The sequence below is a fragment of the Apis laboriosa genome, unplaced genomic scaffold (genome assembly GCF_014066325.1).
Source record: "Apis laboriosa isolate Shangri-la unplaced genomic scaffold, ASM1406632v1 scaffold104_cov149, whole genome shotgun sequence".
NCBI lineage: Eukaryota > Metazoa > Arthropoda > Insecta > Hymenoptera > Apidae > Apis > Apis laboriosa.
The window spans coordinates 140106-163776 of NW_025220694.1; the positions used below are offsets into that span (position 1 = coordinate 140106).

Consider the following 23671-nt stretch of genomic DNA (forward strand, 5'->3'; position numbering starts at 1 on the left):
CCTCGCAATTAAACAATATAAAAATACATTTATACTGTTCATTATTATTATATATTTATTATTTGACAATTTATCTTATTAAAATCATAAAATTTCCACATTAAGATACACTCGATTCAAACTCTCGATATCCGATGTTCAAGACACTTGCACAGATGCAAGAACGTTTCTACTTCCTCCTCCCCGAGTTTCTTCACTCCGCCGAATTTTCGATACTCAAACACGGGCAAATTAATATCGAATCCCGAATTCGACGGTAGTAATCCCGATCTTTGATCTTTCCTAACTATGAAAGAACTTTCCAAAATCCACCACCAATATTCAAACTCGAACCTCGTGAATGCAGAGTTGAAGTATATATATATATATATAAGAGCTACGAAAGAAGTTGGCCAACAGATCTTGGAAGATGGAAAGTTGAAGAGAATTCTGAGGGATGAAGCGGACGATGAAGTGGTAATCGTGCAGTTGAGGATGGCCGACCTGTTTCGAGGCCCATCAACTTGGCCGAGGGACGTATTAAGCATCGCTAATCGAGGTAGTTTAGTCGGCGGGAAACTGGCGAGGGCGGAGTGGTAAACTGGGCTTGGTTCACTGGCGAGGGGGGAGGAGTTGCGTCGGGGAGGGGGGCGGTGAGCATTAACCGAGCCTGGAGCCTCTCTGCTAAGTGCTGCAATTTATTTTATTACCCTCCGCGCGTCTACGTTTGGAAACCCTTGGTCGGAGCTTCCATTCGCGGCGAAAACACCAATAGGTCGCGGAAACGTAATTTACACCGAGTTGCGGACGTTGGAGTGGAGAGAGGGGGGAGAGAGAGATAGAGGGAGGGAGGAAGGGAATGGGAAGAAAATGTATCGACGTGCGAAAACAAAGGATCGTTTCGTTCCTCCGTTGTTGACACTTCGTTTCTGCCGACGTTTCGCCATTCCTTTCCTTCCGTTTTATCCAAGTCTGATCTGATTTTCCTTTCGATTGTCCGTTGATTTACGACATCGATGGATGTGAAATAAGTTCTCCGATTTGCTCGTGTGTATGTGTGTGTGTTACGTATGCTCGTGCGTATATTCCATTATGCAAATCATCATGGAGAAATCACCAAGTAGAGTGGTGACATTGTAAGAGAAAGGAGAATATTGTAGACGAGTAAGGTCAATCGAATTTTACAATGATAATTATCGGCCTAGTTTGGTGAACTCGCGAAGCGACCTTTTTTTTTTTTTTTTTTGGAAATTTTACCATTTGAGAATTTTGCTGAGAATAATTGCAAAACTTGTTTCGAATTAGTCGTATCGTGTGATAAACGATACACATTTTAAAGGATTATCGGAGTTTTATGTCCAATTCGTTTTAATCTTATTTGTTTCTTGTTCTTATGAAAGTATCCGATGGATACAATTCGGTTTACACGCGACTTCGCTTCGCTAATTGCAAAGTTATAAAGTTTCGCAGTTAAGTTGTAACAGTTTTAGACACATTTATTACATTTGGCTTGTAGCCATGGATATAAAATGGAAAGCAAATATTGAATTTAGATATTGTTAGGTTTGTTGTTTTGGAAGTTATTATAGAGTAACAACGAAGGAAATATCGTGTTTGCCGTTTCGAACAATCGTTCGAAAATGAAACGAGAGAAAAGGCAAAGAAGAGAGAGAGAGGGTGAAGGGGAAAAAATAGAAAACTTAATTTAAACGAAGACACGAACGAAGGCGAAATAAGAGAGAAGGAGGCTTGCACGTGACGGAAAAAAGAAGGTGCTCGAAGAAAAAGGTGGAATTCCAGTCGCAGATGCAATTGAAGTGAAATTCGTTTTAGAATTATCGTATTGCTCGACATATGAAATGATTCTACGGTTAATACGATGTGGTGGCTGCCATTTTCCCGATCGGCTTAAACGCGGTAAGAATATTAAAAACGTGGTTTGTTCGACGTTTAAATGCAAAGAGAATAATTTTGACAGCCGATTATTCACATCGATATAGAATTGGCCAATCTTGACAAATTTTAGGAATTTTATATAATGGAGGAATTAGAAAATTTTTAAATTTTTTCTAATCCTTCGATAAAGATAGATTTTGTGAAAAAATTCATATTTTCCGCACAGGGGGACCACGAAAGAGGGTCTTGGACCCACTTTCGTGAGTCCTTTGGGTGGTGGCGTACCCACGGACCTGAGCCAATCATTTTCTCAACAGAGATTATGATTTTTCTGATTTCTAAACGAACTCGAAAATTTCTTCGGTTATGTGAATCGATCGTTTTTCAAGTAAACGATATGTAGAAAAAATCGATACGATTATTTATTTAATAATTGTGAAATCGATAAGAAAATGTGGCTACGCGATACAGTAGATGAAAATGCATCTCTTAAAATATTTCTATTCAATGTTTGAATTAATTGTGGCGACAAATTGTTGGAATTTCATATACACGTAAGTAAGAAAAGTTTGCAATTTTTCGATTGCGTGGAATAGTACAATCTTTGACTTTGATATTTCAAACGTAAAGTTAAGCGAGTTACAAAGATATTAAAAAATTTCACGTTGTACCGTTTGAAAAATTGAATAATTCTTTATTTCATATTAGATTCGTTATTCAAATTTCCCCAAAATTATTATTATTCGCATACTTTTCTACAATCTGCGTTATCACAAGTTTTCCTTAATATCATCCGCACGCGATTAGATATCCATTACAACTTCATTCCGTTTCCATTTTCAAGCTCGATTATTCGAAATTTCGCGGAAAATTCTATCCTGTTGTTCACGCTTGGAGGGAAAAAATATAAGGAACGATAGGGAACAACAACGGAAAATTAGACCGCGTAAATTCTCTCCCTTTTTATTATTTTTCCTTTCCTTTGCCCATGAAGCAAAGGGATCTCGACGAATTCTCGGAATTCCTCTATTTAACGATCGCGCGCGGGGTTGAAATTAGAGGGTTGCTCTCTTTCGTTTCGGCATTTAATATCGGCCCGTTTCGTTATATTCCAATATACCGTGGATCGTGGGGCAGACAGTAATCGAAGATAACGCGAAACGATTGTAAAAGCAGCTGACGCAGAACACCGCGTCGATTTAAATGTAATGCGGCGGAGGTTGAGTCAATAAAAATGAAAATAGCGGGGCCCCTCCTCCGCCCCCCGTTTCGGCGAATAGGGTGTACGAAATGGGAAATTACCATAACAATTATCGATGACTGTCGAAATGATCGACGGATCCCTCGTGGATCTTATGCAAATAGATCGTAATTGAGTTTTCTTGAAAAGAGCCGACGAGACGGGAAACGAATTGAGAAAATTGCTTTCCAAGTTTTAATTTTAACTTTTTAAAGTTGGGAACAATGGAACATTGACAAGAAGTTTGCGTAACACGTATCTCGTGTATCTTTAATTTGATATTTAATGTTGTAATAAAATTACAACAGGATTATCGAATCTGTATGATTATTAAATTTTGCAGATGCAAAATCGCGATGATTTCTAATCCAATTTATTTTTCAATCGCGAAAGAAAGGGAAATGTATGGAGTTGGCGCAAATCGAAACAGGCAAGAATCAGTTAACGAAAATAAAGAAAAGGGAGGAGTGGAGGCCGAATTGATTTCGAAAACCATTTCCCAAAAACGATTTGGATCGGTGGTAATCCCAGGGCTCCGCTTGTCGAAAGTAACGAACAAGTGGAACAAACGGTTCAAGCCGGAAAAAGCCGCGGAGTCAGAGGAATTTCGCCAGACGCCGCTATTTTTTTAATTTACCACCGTTTCGCGCCATTCCATCGTTCCGTTCCATCCGTCCTCCCTCCCCTCCCCCCGCCGTTTCGAAACGAGAGAAATATCTGCAATTCAAAATACGACGCTTGGCTTCTTAATTAAATAATTGAAAGGTACCGTGACGTCCACCGAGTAAACCTATCAATTACACGCTCCATTGCTCCGAGAGGTTTGTATCAGAATGTCAATTCCATCCTGTCGCGAATACAAGCGGAGAAACGAATAACGAGAGAAAAAGAGAGAGAGAGAGAGAGAAAGAGATTGGAAAACAAAAATCGACTAGAATAGAAGGGGGATGAGATCTGACGGAGGGAAATGTACCGTTGAAATCGTGGGGGATGCGGCGAAAACTGGAGACAATCGATAAAATAAAAAGTAGCCGAAACAGATAATTCTCCTCAAAAGACAAGAAGAAAGCGAGCAAATTTGGATATTCAAAAAAAAAAAAAAGAAAATCAAATTTTAGAAACAGGGATATCAAAATAAAACGAATAAAAAAAAATAGACGAGCTCTCTATTTCTATCCTTCTTTCGGAACAAAGAGAAGGATATTAACGCAAGAAAAAATACGAGAAAACGAAAAAAGGAAAGAAAGAAAGGAAGAAAGAACGAACGAAACAAAAGAGAAGAAGAAAAGAGAACGAACAAACTAGGAACAAACTAAACTTAAAGAGAGCGGATAATAGTAGCGCAAAATTCAGTGAACAGCGATGCAAAGAATGAAATAACACGGAAAGCATTGTGGAACAGAGAGAAAGAATGTAGGAGGCAGATAAGGGAAGAAGGAAAGAGAGGACAGGGTTCGAGGGGGAGGGTGGAGGAGGATAGCAGCACGGTGGTACGGGGATCGTCGTGGCGTTTGCGCCTGGGGTTGTCGAGGACAGCGCGAAGAGGGTGTGCAAGGGTGATCGGCGTAGGTGGCGGCGCAGGGAGGGTGGGAGGGCAGGGAAAGGCGTGGAATTGGTGGAGGCAGTCAGTGGCTCGCCGCGCGCCACAACGACCGTCAGATCTAGCCGTTCAGTTTTTCCACTTGTTACCGTATCGTGCTCCCTTACCGTTCTCTTCTTCTCTTCTCTTCTCTTCTCTTCTCTTCTCCACCCTCCTCCGTTTTTTACTTTTTTCTCCTCCCCATTTTTTTCTTTTCTTCATTCTGTACATTCTTCCCTCACCCCGTGTGCACGCGCGAAAACCCACGTTCCCTTCCAACTCTCCATTCTCCCGGGATAGTGATCTGTGATCAAGTGCCTCCGCCCGGTGTCCCCCGATCTTGATATATAGTGCTTTGGAAAATGAATGCGTAGTGTGATAACGAAACGCGCACGATACGGGGATGTTTGAGTAAGAGAAGATTCGATTCGATGGATCGTAGTTGTGAGTGAAGGGAGAAGAATTGACGAAAGAAAGAAAGGAAAGGAAGAAAGGGGAAAAAGTGAAATACGATGTATAGTCTTAGGATGAGAAATATCGTTGCTTCGATTGTTTCGGTTGAAGAAACGTGACGAGTTTTTCGTTCTTTTATTTTGGTTTCTTCTGTGATTTATGTGGAATAATAAATAAGATGTGAAATACTCTTCGTACGATAGAGAAGTCGAGGTTATTCTCGACTCGAGAAAGTTTTTTTCGTGGGGAAATTTTTCTCCCATGCATCGGAGATTATCCTCGAAAGGTGTGTGCATGTCTCGCGTGCGCGAGGCCGGGTGAATAAGCGTAGGCGTTTCGTGTGACCGAAAGTGTAGCATGGCTTAATCCGAAAAATTATAATTGCAGATTCGCGACTTGTGCACACTTTTGCACGGCTGTATTTTGAATACATTATACAAATTGAACGTTGCACAAGTCTTTTTCCTTTACCTCTATGAAATTTCATACTTGCGCCGGCTTCTTCTTCTTCTTCTTCTTCTTCTTCTTCTTCGACCCCTTTTTCAACTTTTCCGTTTTTTAGTTTAAAGCGTGCCGACCGCCTCTCCCGCGAAATTGGAAGCTTTTTTTTCGCGCACAGGAAAAGTTAGTTAAAAAACGCCTCGTTTCGTTCAGTTCAAACACCGATAAATTCATCGATGCCAATTACGCGAGTCTGTGAACGTGACGAAAGAAAAATACAAAAGAAGAAAAAAATGGAATGAATATCAAACAGTGAAACCCTTCTAATACGAGACCAATCTAATCACAAAACTCGATTAATCTTCACGAGAAGTTTTTCCACAAATTTTTCGGACACGCTAACACGTATATATTCGTCTACGTTAATTCATATCGTCAATCGCGAGATTTTTCCTCATCGAACACCACCATCTCACGTTCGTACGAGAGAGAGAGAGAGAGAGGGAGAAAGCATTTACATCCAGCTGTAACATCTATTTACGTGACCAGTGTGACTCGTGAACAAGCTCCCCACGGATGTGGCACTCTGCGGTGAATTTTCGAAGGATGTGTTGCAGTATGCCCGCCGTCGAGGCGAGGAGCCACGCTCTCTAATCTGGATTAACAAGGGTGCGATTATACGCGCGGCATTTGGAGATTCGTTCACACGCCATATTTTCGCGTCGTGTTCACCGTGTGCATCGGCTCCTCCCGTTCCCGTGTGGAATAGACGCGTTCATCCGTGAACGATCGGCCGTGAAGCTCCGAGAGCATGGATTAATTCACGGCCGAACGGGGATCGACGTCGGTGCGTCGACTCGTAATATCGTTGTATGAATTTCAATTCTTTCTTTCTTTTTTTTTTTTTTTTTTCTTCGTTTTCGTTTTCTGCCTCGTTTCGTTTTCTATGCGAGAAGCTGAAAGAAGTGAAAAGTGAACGACGTCCACTTGGATCTTGGGATAATAATGTTCGAAGGAAGGGGCGATCGGTCGTTTTGTTCGCCTCTGTTTCCCGCTTGATGAATCTCCACGGACTTCAAAGAAGGTAAAGTAACACTCTGGCTCGCCGGAGAAAATACCGGAGGAGGATCCTTCATTTTTATCCTTCTTTTTTTTTTTTTTTTTTTTTCTTACGTATATACAGTCTTTTTTTTTTAAGCTCGCACGGGCACAAAGGGAACGGTTGTTAGGTGTTGTCTCGACCTTCTAGAGTACTGGAATTGCTGGCACTCGTGGAAACGAAAAATGGTTTTTCCACGCCCATTACCACGACCGAATGGGGAACAAATGTGATCGTATGGTGGCGCGTTCGCGTTGCAAGTAAATGAGAGAAAGTGGAAACGATCCTCTCGTTTCCTCTCCTCCCCCTTCCTTTTTTTATATTTCCTTTTTTTTTTTTTATTATTATTTTTAGTCTCTCAATTGTTAGAATAGGTTGTACTCCATGGATTTTTCCAATGGAACATGGAGAAATGGTCATTCGTTACTGCCGCTACTACATTCGTTACATTCCTACCATATTTTTTTTTTTTTTTTTTTTCTCTCTCTCCATTTGAATGTTTGACTCAAAGAAGGTATTGATTCTCCGTTTTCAATGGCCAATTTTTAACGAATAAACATTCGGATCGTCGACGAAACAGTGAGACAAGCTCGTTGATGATGGAAAGGGATTTGATCAGGGATTTTGTACAAAAGAAACGAGTCGACTTTTAAAAATTTCCCATTCATAAACTTTTCGTTTAATGCGTTCAATGGTATTGTCGTTATGCATTTTATATTACGTTATATTTTTCTCAATTATTTTCTCTCATTTGTCAAAAATCAATACACCCTTCGATCTTTTATAGTCGCATACAGAATTTTGATATTAATATTTTTAACAAATTTAACATTTTCCTCTTTCCTTTGCCAGGAATAGTATACATAGATCTCAAAGAGAGACTCACGAGACAAACACGAGGCTTAATTTCCGGCCGAGAAATTGCGAGACGATGAAGAATTCGTTAATCTACTAGAATATAAAACAACAGGATGCGAAGTCCCCAAAGCTTGTTCAGCCTTTTTGACGACGAATTTTATCGAAACTCGTTTATAGCTAAACTTATCGAAGAGAAACGGTATGTGCTCGATGCCTCGTTAACTCGAATAATTCTCGCTCTGTCCTTTAACCCAACTCGGTGGAACGCGAGGTAAGCAACGGCTTTCATTTCCTGCGAGAAGAATCGGGACAATGTCGTGTGTCGGATAATGAAAATGAACCGCTTTGCGCGACTTGCGAGGATCAAACAAGGCTTGGTTCCAAGGTATTTTCAATCTTGTCCCTTCTTATTCAGAAGTTCTTTTCATAACCGATATTTAATGAAATGATTAACTCGAGTAAAGATTTGATTAACACGTTTTCCATTAAACTGTGGACGTTCACTGTGAATTCACGTTGTCATAATATAGTATGACGTAAATATAATGATACTCGAGTAAAGATTTGTTCTATTGCGTCAATATTATTCGTATGTATTTCGTTGATTTTTGTACTTTCACATTTTCTATAAAGATCTACACAGGATACTTTGTCCAATATTTGATACTCCGTGAATGGAAAATGTACTACCTGGACCACCTGGACTGGAACACAACACAAATTGTTGACAAATTCTTGACACGTTTATAAATTGCTGTGATAGAGAGAAAAAGAAGAGGAAGGACGTGCGACAGATTTAAAATCAAAGGCAGACCCTCGAGCCGGCGCGAGAAATTCCGCCAAACTGGCGGAATTAAAAAGTGCTTGAACTGCATTTAACCTGTTGAAACTTTCGAATATGTCATATCCATATTCCGGAACGTATTTCATTAAATTAGCGGAAGTCACACGGAATCGGTAATACGCGGAAGAGGCGCCGGTTGAAATATTTATGAAGCACGCTCGTAGTTACGAGGTGTTTCCTGTTGCATCCCGTCAAAAGCCGCCCTTTGATTCTCGTCACGATCCGTCTCGAACGAGACGTCGAGACTCAATCGTCGATTGCTCGTTACCAAACCTCTTCCCCTCGAAATTCCCCTTGAAATACCGATGGAATCTCCCCCTCCTCCCTCCTCTCCCTCGGACACTAGCTCTATGAACGAAACCGGCGTGAGAATCCCTGCTGGTGGTCCACAGAGAAACGAGAGAAAGCGTCGATTTCGTAATGCGTTGCTTTTCGTCCGGATCCAAGAGATCCCCTCATTGGAGGATTAGCTATGAAAGTTTTCTTGGCCGAGCAGCTGGTATTTCCTTCCTCTTCCTCTTCCTCGCCCAGGTGTCCCGTGACAATCATCCATTTTGGTCGTTCGAAACGGGTTCCACGGGTCGACTTGTTACTACTTTTATGGGCACGGGTCTCGGAAGAACGATCAACCGAAATAAATTGCCGGTGTGGGCGATAAAAAAATGAGGAAAGGAAGAGGACGGAAGAAGGAGGCGAGGGAGGACCGCGTGCGAGTTTGGGCAAAGTTGGGGGTAGATATTACGGGCTGGTGGTGAAAAATGAGCGGCGCGTAGGGTGGAATGAATGTCGTGGCTGTTCCTCTTATTCCGTCACGCAGTTATTCCGAGAAAAGTGAGGAGGATCGAAAGTAGGTTCCCCGATACTATATTAGCTATCAAGAAGAAAGAAAAGAATTTCTATACGCTAATTCATGATCGAAAATAAATAAATTTCTTTACATAAAAATATCAACTTCTGGCCGAGGAAAAGTGACGAGGATCGAAAAGTTTCTCGATATTATATTAGCTATCAAGAAGAAAGAAAATAATTTCACTCTATACGTTAATTCACGATCGAAAATAAATAAATTTCTTTACATAAAAATACCAACTTCTGGCCGAGAAAAAGTGACGAGGATCGAAAAGTTTCTCGATACTATATTAGCTATCAAGAAGAAAGAATTTCACTCTATAAGCTAATTCATGATGGAAAATAAATAATTTCCTTTACATAAAAATATCAACTTCTGGCCGAGAAAATGACGAGTCATCAAGAAGAAAGAAAAGAATTTCTATACGCTAATTCACGATCGAAAATAAATAAATTTCTTTACATAAAAATACCAACTTCTGGCTGAACGATCATCCGGATCAAATTCCATTTCAACTCGCGTGTCTAAACACGGCTCGATAACAGAAATAGGAAAACGGAGTGGATAAAAAGCAACGCGCCTAAACTTTTCCAGTGGCAACAAGTGCCGTTATCGTCCCGATTCCTTTAACAAAAAGAAAATAACAACGCTTGTTGTAACTCGCGTTTGTTGACGTTCGAAATTTCGTCTCGATCGGGAAAGGTGTAATTCGAAAAGAGAAAAGAAAAGAAAGAGAGTACGTTTCGGCGATCGTATTCGTATGGAGATTTTCTTTTTTCCACTCTAGAGGTGAATAAAACACGCCCTTAAAGTTTGCCGACCTACTTTGCCATCCAACGTGCATTCACACCTTCACGAAAACGCACACATACACGCAGCGTATACACAGTCGGTCACAGAACTTTTCGTGCGCTATCTTACAAGGAAATTTTGAATAATATTATTTTAATAGGAAATAATACATAGGACTATCTATCTTTTGACAAAAAATCTCTTTGAATAGGGTGGTCAACCCTGAAATTGTTATCATATTTCTTTTTTTTTTTTTTAGAATAGCGTGATGAAGCACTAAAACTTGGATATTTTATATAATTGTTATCAACAATTATTTTATCATAAATAATATCCGTTAACCGGTGGGAGTCGTGTACAAAGATTTTTGCGATCGACTGTACTTGGAAAGGATGCGAAGAAAACGAGCAATTTGAACACGGATGAAAAACGACATCGTTTCTGTTCTCAAATGGATTATTGAAGCACCGTGTCGAATCCGTATTCATTAGTCACGCGAGCTCAGTGGCCGACACTTGTGAACCAACCCTGATAAATCAATTATAATCTAGGACATCGAAATTCTCGTCGAATTCCAACTTTCATAATGCTGTTGTTTGCTCGGTAAATCTCGCGCCTCGAGGTTATTAATGATCGAGCCATCCTGCGTCAAAAGGATCCTGTTCATTTTTGGAGAAAGTCGATCGACAACGATTTTTTTCCCCTTAACGATCCTCGGCATTGTTTATCAGTTTAAGGTAGATTCTCGATGATTTACGATGACTCGAGATGTTGTTTCGATATTAGCGCATGAAATGAAGAGAGATTTATTTGGATTTAGAGATTCTTCTATTTCGCGTTGCGTCGTATTTGATCGATTTTCTGTTTAAAAATTTCGTGAAAGATAATTGATCGGCGATTTTCTGTCTTTTAAGCATCGAAATTTAAAGAGGATATAACATTTTCATTTCTTATTCGATAACGAAAACGGTTCTACACTATATTAAAAAAGAAATGAAAATTTACGAGAAACGATCGAAATAATTTCCGATCAATTTAACGAATGAAACGCGTGCATTCGAGACTTTTTATTTTTTCTCTCTTTTCCACTGCTACAAAAAAAAAAAACCAACGGTATAATATTTCAATCGAACGTTTCAAGCGATTTAAAGTGTCTCGAACATTATCGAATCGAATTATTTCGCGTAACAGGTTTTTCCAATTTTTTTTTTTTTTTCGCGCACTAGAAACTCTCTCGTCGAGAAACGATATTTACACGTTTACAGGAAAAGAGAGAAAAATAGATTTCTAAATATTTACCTTTCCTGCGAGCGACAGGGCAGATACAGACCAGATCGCTCTGATAAATTCACTTTTGAAATCGAGAGATTATCGTTTCGACCTCAACATCTGAAACAGGTCCCTGTCCCGTGAAAATTTTCGGATAGAACAAATCGAGACGGATTTTCCCTCCGAATCGGAAAATTGCCGATTATTATTTGCCGAATGAACGTCAATCTATGCGGATTTGATTCCGCCTCGAATGGAATTGCGTGAAAGCCAGGAACGATCCCCCGCTGCTTTATTTTACAGCCGCCGGTTTGAATAAATCGAAGCATCGGATCTGGAGGGAACACAAGCTTATCTAGATTAGAATCGTGAACGATACTAAATCGGAGGAGGGGGAAACTGCTTTATTATTCACGTTTCCGTGAAAGCAAGCGAACGCAACGTTCCAACGCAAAATTCTGTGATTTTGTGGGCTGGACTTCGTTTTTTTCGAGGAAATTTTTCAATTTTTCTTTTTCTTCTCTTCCACGCAGAGAAACACGGAGCAAGAAGAATTGTAATCGCATATTGGAAGAGTTAATTTCGTAATAGAATTTATAGTAATCATTTAAACGACGTGTTTTTTCTGCTGGATAGATTTTCAGTTTTTAACAAATTATTGTCGTGGCATATAACATTTAATATTATAAAAACTAGGAAATTAAAAGAACGTTAAAAGTACCGTAATTAAAACATATATTTTTTCAGGTTCTATCGATCAAATGTCATCAAATGACGCACGCAAGAATTGAAAAGTTTAACCCTTTCATTTCGTATAAGCAAGCATTGTATTAACGAACAATCGACGTGTATATATTTTGTGTTTCACGGAGGAGGGAGAATGATCAGAGAGCAATTGCTCGCCGAGAGGGAGAGGGAGAGAGGTATCTTTCAGCGGTCAACTATTGTAGCTCGAAACGATACCATGGAGCCTGTGTAACTGCTAATTACATATTCCCCGATCGGCAATTTACCCAACTTGGCTCGCGAATTTCTACGCAACTCGCGGCCAAATCAATTCCCAAATATTCAACCCCCTTCCTGTTAAAATCCAACAGCTCGCGAATAATCGATCCTCACACCGGGAATCATAATAACGTATTAATTGAATCGGGCGAGTGATTATCCGACAGCATTACCATGGAAATCCTATCCAAAAAGTCGAGTTCGAGCTGGACAACAGAGGCGACAATCGATATATAATCGAAATTCTCGAAACAACAACGATAATCGTCGTTTCAAAATTGATTAAGTAAGATCATCTTCGTCTTTAAAGGCGGCACACAAGTTACGCACACAATTTGCATATCCGTATCGAGCCTGGGCCGGTTCGCATTTACATCGGTGGACCGTCGAATAGCGTCAAAGCAAAGATGCGGGGGAGTGTACGTGCCATATTTATCCACGGGCATCTCTGTGCGCGCTCGAATCGTACTCGAATCGTGTATTCGACTGTCGTTGGCCGAAATTGAAATGTGGGGGGAAGGGGGGATCATCGGGTGAAATTAAACGCGATCGGTGGTTCGGTGTCCAGGTTAGGAATCGATGAAACCGATGAAAATTTGGCCGCGTTTCCAAACTTGCATTTATAGCTTTTCATTTCGGCAACTTGGTCTGCCCCCGCATTCTGATCGTAAGTATCGACACGGAAGTTTGCTTGTTACGGGCGTCGATTCGACCAGGTATGCTGGTAATATTGGTGGACGTTTACGATTGGGTGGATAGTTGAAACCTGGGATACGCGATTCCATTGTTCTCTGTATAGGTGCAGGGAAATTGGGGAAGGGAAAGTTCAGTTCTGGGAGATTTACAAGCTCTCGAATTACGTAGCAGTATACGGCAAGCGAAGAAGCGAAATGGCACACGGAAGGATATATGGAACGATAGTGTGTCTTCATTATGAGGCGAGGAGCCAATCAATGGCGATGTTGATGCGATGCATATGATGGGATGTACCTGCGTTTGTAATAAATCGTATCGGGATGGTTGCAACGTTAGCTTGACAAATGTTTTGGATTAACGGTGCTAAATGATAGAAATGTACATTTAGCAAAAGGAGATAAACGAAAGGATTAATTATTATTTATCTTCTTCATCTGAAGGAATTTCTTCTTACTCACTACGTTATATATTATAGAATAATTATTTGTCTATCGTATATCGTGATGTGCTATATATCTGATCATACCAATGTAACGTGGCTTGTTCGACCATGTGTATCGAACGTCTTGTCCGTCTAACCATAGACAGATATGTTCTACTCGTAGCGCATATAATACGAAGATGTACTACTTGTTCGATCGAGAATTACGTATGTGTCAGAGGATTAAAACAATCGTATATACGTTAAATTATTATACAAAAGTATCCCATTCTTGTTTCTAGTTTTTCGTTTCGTTTCGTTTATAAGCATTTTCCCGCAAACTTTTTCTCTTTTTTATCGTTATTTGCGCGGCCTGGAACGAGAAACGAGGATAACTTCCCGAAGGCAAAGCGAAATTGGAACTGTCAGCGGTGTATGTATCTCTTTCTTGAAGAGAAACGTCGTTCCTCTTGAAGAAGATCGAGTTAAGCCGGTCCGTACGTTCGTGCTATTGTAATCAGACGCGACATTCCAGCAAGAATAATTACAGTTTCTCTCGAAGCGGGCGAAACTCGAAAGTTTGAATTTGCAAATCTTGGCCTAGCTCTTTGTCGCGTTCCTCTTCTTTCGTTCTCCCTTCCTCTTCCTCCTCTCTTTCGCTTCCTCGTTCCTTGCGAAATTTGTCGAATTAACTTTGTAAATTCCCTCTCATTCCCCAACCGTTCGTCACCCAACCCACGCGAGTTTGGTAAAATTAAAATCAACCACGCACAAAGCGTATCCTTCCTATATCTTGTATAGGAACGAGTACCGCATTTTTTGAAAACTAATTTTCGTTTAAGGAGCGTGGTTGAGTGAAACGGAGGAGGGTAGAGTTCGTTTAATAAAGATATCATAGTAAAAGTTTTATCGTTAAAAGTATTTCGATTAGACATCGATGGTATCTTTTGCGTAAGATGCAAGGAGAATGTACACTATGCAATGTGACAATTTTATTCTTTTATCGATTTATCGAGTCAAATTACATTCACGTACATTCACGTTAGAACGAATTGAAATTAAAATATTCTTATTTGTTAATCATTTTCAAAGTTACTTACTCGCGAGAAATGAGTACACGAATAATAAATTCGCAATGCATTGTACATTTTTCGCTTACTTTCGAATATACTATTTACTACGATACACCGCAATCACGATCTCTGTCCAAAGATTAAAGTTCGCTCGAGACTCCTCTTATCGTATACAAGCGATATTCCGTGGTAATTAAACCGTGGTTACGAGAAAACTAGCGTAATTCGACTATTTTTGTCCGTAGGTATTCGACGGAAGGGGAAGGCGGTTGAACTACTCCTTGGGTAATAATTCGATTTCGAAGTCCATTAAGTTATGCTAATTTTTCTTGAGCTCGCCTCGGACAGTTAACGAACTCGACAGAATGCTTTGCATTATTTAATGGAGTGGCAATACTAGTTCTCCGCGGGGATAAGAGTGGAGGGGAAGATAGAAAGTTGTGTTTTTGCCGGGAATTTCGCTGGTAAACACGATTAACGCGATAACCCACGGGCGTGGAAATTTAATGCGAGACTCGGAGATTAATTAATTATGAGCATTCTGCGAGCGTTAACCTCGCGAGCGGAACTGCGCTTTTGCTACGAGAAGAACTCGGAGAAGTAGATTAACCGTGTTCCTTGGAAAAGGTGAACATTTGTGTAATAATATCCCGATCCTCTTCAACCATTTTTCATCGCGTTATCAAGTCAGTGGAGGGGAGTCGAACGTATCTCGGATTGAAAATCGATAAAACCAAAAATTTTTAACGTGACAGAAAAAACCTACCAGAAATTTCGCATTATTCTAAACTAAAGCTTTAGTTTTAGCTTTAAATTCCATTCGTGCATTAAATTCAAAAGGGAAATCGAAATCATCATCTTGAAAAGTGAGCTCGGTGTACGAGTATTTCATCGATGATCGGTTTAAAAATCAACCGGTTCGACGAACAAAATCCAGCCAGCCACCGGGCTGCATGCATCTGTATCGCGATTTCATTTGTAAACTGAACGACAAGGAGAAGGAGAAGGAGGAGGAGGAGGAAGGGGGGGATCACTCGAGTGGAAGTCCAGCTTCGGTAAACCCGGCAATTCCGAAGCGTTTCACCCTGTGCGCATTTCGTAGGGTTTGCGGTTCCGCGCGGGTGTGCATTTTCAGGAATATCAGCGTGCCCTCCATCCCGAGGATTTTGGACGTTCCTTCGGGATGAGACGTGATCGCATGAGCGAGCCCAACCCGGCCAGAACCCTGGCCCACCCGACTGGAATAAACGTGGATGTTTGTACCGGGTGAATCTGGCCGGAAGTTGGAAAAGAGCGCGCACAAAAAACACTTGTAATATCGATGGAAAACAAGAGAAGCGGGAATCATGAGCGTGGAATCTGAAAAACTATTTATCCCTCCGATTATCAATGGAGTCGTGGATGGATTTTATTACGGCGCTTTCGTATTATGGCGGAAAGATAAAATGAGCGATTTTCGGGGATAACGTTGAGATTCGTTGGCAAAGGTATTAAATATTAACGAGGCTTAAGTAAATTCGAACTCGATGAAAAAGTGGAAATAGTTTATGTAGTTATTATAGTTCAAGACTCTTAAGAGTAAGAGTTTCGGATAGGGATTGATCGAAGAAGCCTAGTCCAGCCGAAATTTAATTAAAATTTAATTCTATTTCTTCTTTTTTTTCTTTTTTCGTGTCATCGTTTTTTTCTTATTAATTTCTATGGAACATCAAAGTCCTGTTCCAAAATAGCTTTTCCAAAGCTATTTTGCAAGAAAATGATTCGATATTTGGCAATGAAATAATCGTGTTCAAAATAGTGTAAAATATTCGAGTTTTTAAAGATAACGAGTATTTTAGTATCGTATTTAGTATGACAGTGTTGCATTAAGAAATAATAATGTTTATTTCGTACTATTAATTTCCAGTTTAACATTCGTTACGCGGGTTATTTGAATTCTGGGATAAAACACGGGAGAAAAAGTTTTCTTTTGCCGCATTGCAGATCGCAATTTGCAGAATCCCGCGGAATTTCGAAGTCACTTCGGTTACCTCGACAACTGCAAAAGGTATATTCTTCTTCCTTCTTTTTTTCTTTTCTTCTTATTCACCCTCTTTCCATCGCCATTCTCTTTTTCGACGCTTCTTTATTCCCTTGACCTCGCGTCGTCGAACAAAATTCATCTTCTCCGCGTTTTTCTCAGATTTGTCTCTCCAGATACGAAATCGTGTCGAAAGCAGACTCTTTATCGTTCGCTTTATCGAACAAATGTTATTAAACCTGAAAGAAGAACGAGCCCGATTCGTCTCTTCGTGCGAGTTTTCACGCTCTCTTTATTTCATATCGGTTCGCTTTGTGTTTTTATTTGCATCGTGACAAATATGAGCATGGTTTGAAGCGTAGAATATATCATCAAAGATCAGATATACTGTTCTATTTCTATTATACCAAGATTTAAACCTTGATTTCAAAAAAAAAAAAATACAAAAGTACTCTTTCAAACAACAACTAAAAACAAAAATTCTTAAAAATGGAAAATTCTCCTCAAAAGCTTGCCAAAAAATGTTCAACAATATTAAAACTCCCTCAAATTTTTATCCTAAACGAGAACCACAATGCGTCGATGCGTTTCGTTTAAAATTTCGTCGAAAGCATAATTCCACTCCAAACTTCGTGTTCATATTCGTGAATAACAAAAAGAAGAAGAAGAAGAAGAAGAAGAAGAAAAAATACCAACTTTATCGAATTATCGACTGGCACAACTCGCGGAAAGCCGATTAAAGCCCACATCTGCTCGTAGCCGCGGTCGAGCAAAAGCGAGTCGAAAACTCGTCCAACTTTTCGATTCTTTTCCACGGCTTCTTCTTCCCATCCCTGCCGATATGCCCTGCTCGTAAACTACTCGCCCCCTCCCTCCATTCCCTCCATTCCTCCTCTCCTCCAAAGAGGAATGTCTCTCTCGAACGATGGTTTGGCGCGTGGCAAACCATCCAGCCGAGCGATATGCAAAAATCGTTCGATTCCATCCCGACCTCGTTTGTGCCTCGCGTTGCTCCCCCCCCCTTGTTTTTACGCCCCAACGTGCCAACGAATCGAACGTTCGAATCTCGTATGAGAGGGGAATCTCGCGGAGGGGGTAGTTTGGCCGTGTCGAACTCGGGTTGAAACGCGTTCCATGTCGAAGAATCCTGGTATCCGCGATCCATATATCGACGTCGATACGTATTAAACGACGACGCTCCTCGTCGGTCATACGAGTCGTTAATGGACGAACGGGGAGGGGGTTGGGTGCAGAATTCCGCGACGAATACGAAGCTAGACACTTTGTGCCGATCGGAATGCGGAACGATGCTTGACAATAGAGGGGGAGGGCAGGGAGGATCGTTGCTCGGATCGATTTCGTTCCGTAATTGAAACGCGAGGAAACGATGTACACGTAGAACATTCGGATGTGTTCGGCCGATCTTCGAAATCTCGTCTGTGCTCTGAGTTTGAGTTCGAGTTCGAATGAAAATAAGGAGCTTTTTTTTCTTTTTTTTTTTGTCAGCCTTAAATTTTCGATTGCATCTTGATTGAACAAAGTAACATTTGTCTTTGAGTTATTCATTCATTCATATAAAGAAAATAATTGCTTCGTAGACGACAAATTAAGAAAGGAATTATCGGTCGAGTTTATGGAACAGATTGGCACGGTTTTTGGAATTAACTCTCGAAACGTTTATCCCCCGTTTGACGGTATCCAGTTAGATGGATGCGGTTTTTAATTATCCCGTTTCCGCATGACAGAAGAGTTTCATCGATCAAATGCGTTAACTGCGTCCACTCGAAACGGAAGAGCTTTTGGGAGGGGGGAAAAAAAAAAAAAAAAAAGAAAATCAATTTGCATGCTCTGCTCTAATAGCATAACCATCGTTATAAATTGCTCCTCGTTTAAACCGTTTCGTTTCTTTAAGTCGAACAATTCCACGCACATTTCGTTTCGATTAAAAATTCGCAATTTTTCCCGAACTATTTTTTTTAATTCGAAATACAATCTTACCGTAGAACAGTCATTGGCAAAATTCGAATTCAATCAATTTATATAGACACCCGATATTTCGGATGTATACGTGTTTAATCAACGTGTACGATAAACCTGATATTATTTCGTACGAGATAGTGTTCGCGATATTAATCCTTTAAGTGATGAGAGAGCGAATATTCGGCTCAACAATACAATTGGAAGACAGTTTAAAAAAATCTATCCATTCGAAACGCGTTTCGTGAAATATTAATTAACACTATTCACTAATCACGTCACATCGCGTGAAAAAGTAACCCTTTTAACGTAATCTAACGTTTTATTTCTCGAATAAGTTTTCCTCCAATAAATTACCATCGTTCGTCGCGTATTAAATCCTCAATAAAAATTGATCGGATATCGGATATCGTGCTCTTTCACATCTCCTACTCTTTATATCGATAATATAACGCCATTGTTCGTTTAACGAACGACGAAAATTTTTCTCTTATTACTTAAGGGGTTAAGTTGCACAATAGGAAGAAATATGTATTTCTCATCGTGGAAACAGGTGCAGGAACGTTGCGCCAAGGTTTTAATGACAAGGCTTTAACGATGGCTCGGTGTCGGAGTTTTTTCACGAAATATTTCGCGTGCATATACTACATTGGGAGCGTTGGGGGCCAAGGCGAGGATGGTGGCGGGGTGAAAAGAAGGCAGGGAACGCCAGGGTGAGCGCTTTATAGAAAATGGAACGAAGAGGAGGATCGCCTTAATCCTCCTGGTGCTCCATCTCGAGGATTTCATTCTCTTAAGAAACTCGCTACGTTGAATGGAATATGAAAATTCGCGCAATGAAACGTCTTACATTGTAATCACGCGTTATTTTTCTTCTTTCAATTTTTTTTCACCCCTATTATATTTTTTCTTTTTTTTTTTTTTTTTTTTTTTTTTGTATCGAATCGTTAATAACGATAAAACGAGAAAGAAACGATCTCGGATCGGATCGAAGAATTTTAATAATAAATTATTTTCGCGATTATTTGTTACGTGGATAAAAGTGTATCGTGAAAATCCATGAATAAATCATCGTATCATACGTTGAATTAATAATAAATATGAAATTTGTACGATGTATTAATCGATTCAATTTGTTACGATTTTAATAACGATCGAGCTTTATCTTCGTCACGAATTGTTCTCAAAGTTGAATTTTAATTGGTTTTTTTTTTTAATAAATTAACCGTTCCGTAATTAGAAACATTATTCAAATTGTATTCAGTTAAATCGATCATTTTACAACGATCTAATACAATAATCTCAAGAATTATAATTGACGATACGAGACTCGATATTTCCTCGACAAAAAAGAATTCTGAATTCGTGAAATCGTAACAATGTGCCTCGCAACAATACGATTTTATAAATAATTAATACGACGTGGAATAATTGGAAATGGAAAGAAAAAGATCGAATACGAAATCGAATTATATAGAATTAATTTGAAGACTCAAAAGTTGAATTTGGAAAAGAAACAAAAGAAATTGATTGCTTTCCCCCTTCATCCAACGAAACGAATTGGCCATTTGATGAGCAAAATGGCAGAGCAGAGAAGTGTCTGGACAAATATTCGAGGTCGCCAAGCTTGAAAACTTTCGGATCCATCATAGGGACATTATCGTTCCTCACCGTTCGTCCTTCGGAAAGAAGTGGAATGGGGAACAGAAGGGGCTATTTGATTTACGTTTCTACTTCTGAACGGAGCGGGGCTAATGCCGTGTTCCAAGAGAGTGAGTATATGGTGCGTGTGTCGCACACTTCTGGCTAAGGTTCGTGGAAAATTGGCCGAGGAAGGATTGGACGATATTTCTTCGGACTGAATGCCGAAATGGAAGCTATCCCCCGAGTTTTCAAAGACGGGCTCTTCCTTCCACGGATCTTTCTCCATTTGCCACATTTATTTCACGATCCCGCGTAACAAACTGAACCCGAGTCCATCAATTTTCGAATCAGCTTCTCTCCGACTTTTGTTCCAAACATTTTGAAGATAGATCCCTTTGGAACGGTATAAGAGTATTTTTGAAATATCTCAGGGTAAACTCTTTTCGGGAGGCAGAAGCTTGTAAGCAGCTTACTTTTCTCACGAATTAATCGAAAATTCTACTCAAGGAGATTAAAATTTTTGATGAAAATATATATATATATTTTTTTCTATTTCAGCAATGTTTTCAATTTCGATTAAATTCGTCAGTTGAAGTACAGTGCTCTCCCTTAGCTCAATTCTTTGCATCCTGGAGGCAATTGTTTCAGCCAGAATTTGATCGAGGATGGATTATGGTAGTATTAAAAATATATTATAATAAATATGCTCCTTGGTCGAGAGAGGTATAACTTTTATAAAAAAAAAACTTTATAAAACTTTATATTAATGAAGTTTTAATGAAGTAAAACAATAATATTTGCATACAAATTTTATGTGACATTAGTTTTAAAGCTTTCGTCATCCTCCCAAGTTTTTCATCACTTTCTTTATATCATTCTTTTCAGGATGAGTAAACTACTACTATATCTCCAAAAATATAAAATATAAGACTCAAATTGAAGAATAAAATATATATAAAATATACATTCAAATATTGAAAAGAAAAAAAAGTACTGCACAGGAATAATTTTATCAAGCACGAAATGATACAATTTCACGTGTATCCGTAAGTTACCTCGTCCAAAACTATTTTCTCGGATCCCGCATTTACCAATACCAAATATTCGTTCGATAAGCCACGAAAAGCCACGAATATCACGGCAAAAAGCAACGATAGCGGCACGTGTCCGGCTAAAAGGAAAAACCGGAAAGGTGTACATTTGGAAGGCACGTCACGCAATCGCAACGACATATACAATTTCCTCGCGCCCCCTGTCATCCAGGCTGAACCCGTTTCTTTAATCTTGGAAAGTGTTTCCAATCCCAGAAGGACGACAATATTGGCATTTTCACCGCGTTATTCAATATTGATCTTTCCAACGTCGTGATGCGGGTGCCACAAACGCTCACTTTGTCGACCGCAGAATGTCCAGCAACATGTCTCTGAACGGTCCTCAAACCTCTCTTCGTCGGGATATTTACTTAAGCAATTAACGATGAAGGAGGAGGGGAGACGGAACAAAAGCCTCGAGAGAGCGAGAGACAGATATATGTATATACCTTCCGCGTATCTGTCCTCACGGATACCAATTTAAGATGGACGTTGAATGAGTTGTTTGACGTTCCGCTTTATCTCGAAAATCGAATTCGTGCAGAGAGGAGGCTTTTAATCACCGTTTTGGGCCAAGCTTCGATTAATTGAAAACTCATCGGAACGGGGCGAATCGTGCATCTGTATGTGTGTAACGCGTAACGTTTGCTCATTTCGTTTCTCGTTACCCGTGGCCGTAGATTTTTAAGCGTCCTTTTAGGAGGGATATATATCCGTTGATCCATGGACTGGGACTGGAAATAGAATTTTAAATGGAATCTTTTTTCACAGGGGGAGGAGAGTGTATATATATATATATACGAGCGTGGGTTGATTCTAATTAAAAATTTTAAAGGGCCTTAATTACGTACCGAAATGGAATTCAATGCCATTGTCGCCGTTATCTCTCCGTATTAAACGCGGTCAGCGCCACCCTCTTCGTGTCCTCCTACGGTGTACCCAGGGTCAATTGAGGTTCAGTGCCGTAGACAGCGGTTGAAGAACCCTGCTCGCCGATCTAAGAGGGAATTAATTAACTATTGAGTGGACTCTTGTGTATACCCTCGATCCTGAGAGAGAGAGAGAGAGAGAGAGAGAGACGGGTACGCTCGGATGTCATCTCGAATCGTTCCGGTTAGGTACCCCGGATTCTGAATTAACTGTATTGAAGGGAGAACACTTGATCCGTTTAACGAGGGAAAATAGCCCGGGGAATGTAACCGCAAGGATAACAACGCGTCCAACGTTTCGAGATCACGTTTCTGATTAATCTTTCAAAACATTATTAGCCGCGTCTTTACCAAGATAAATCCTTATCAAGAGGTAGTTTGGATATTTCGATAAATAGAGAGAATAAAGTAGAGTAAAATTGGTGATTAAAATTTATCTTTAATTTATCGTTAGATTAAAATCGTTGCATATGAAATTGATCGATAATTATAATAATATTGCGATAGTCCCATCGATTCAAGAATAATTAATTTTCTATTGATATTTATCGAAATTGTTTGAACAAAATTGAACATTAATGACTGGATCGTTTTCGAGTTTCGATAACTTTGCTTTTCGAATTCGGACAAAGTTATAAATTCTAAGTAATTCGAATTAGATGCTCAAACAGCATCAATCAAGACACGACACGGAGAAATAATAAGCCACAGCTTGGCAAATGATTCCGCGGAATTATCATGGCAATTAGGAAGCGTCAGGCTGTACCATGATGGATGTCGATGAATGGAATTACCATTGCTCCCTTTTGGAAATGATTCACCATATTCGATGACAGCTCTCTTAAATATCCTCATATATATTCTTGACAAATATTTTTCTTCAAATACAATACAATTTCCACGTTTCTCTTCAAATATTGTACAACTTACGACATCACTTACGAGATATAAATATGCTACCTTCAAAGTAGCAGGATTTCATTCTTTGCAAATATTTGAGCCCGAATTTGAACATTTTCAAAATATTCGATGCAAGAATTCTTTTCTCCCTGTCACAGCGTGAAATTGTAATTTAAGCCTTAACCAAGGGAAAGATGTTGTTTCTCTTTCTCTTTTCTTTTTTTTTTTTTTCTCGAGGCTCATATAACGATTCTTCTTCTTGTTCACGTTCCATTAACATTTTAATATTCAGCGCATTCTAGCATTCGCGAGGAATAAGAGCGTAATGCCGGCGAAACAAAAGCCACAAATTTATTACGGCATTGTTTTAACGTCGGTTTTCTGGACTCTAAGAATGTGCACGGCGCTAGGAGGATACGATGTATCACTTAGGCGGATGTCCTGCGTTCCTCCGTATCTTTTCCACCCTTTGTTGCCCTTTTTGTATCTCGCCAAGAGAGGAAACAACCTCCCCTTGCTGGGGGGAGGGGGCTCAACGACTTTCCATCCCCCTGTCTTCTTCTTTCCTCGTAGATCTATGTTATCGTATCCTCTCCTTGCCAATTTAAAATACAC

General features: G+C 39.8%; 1 protein-coding gene across 15 annotated transcripts in view; it reads left to right on the top strand.

The window, feature by feature from the left end:
- The window catches only part of LOC122713572 (disks large 1 tumor suppressor protein), a 524720-nt gene that overhangs the window by 137906 nt on the left and 363143 nt on the right, over positions 1-23671 (top strand). The window lies entirely within an intron of this gene.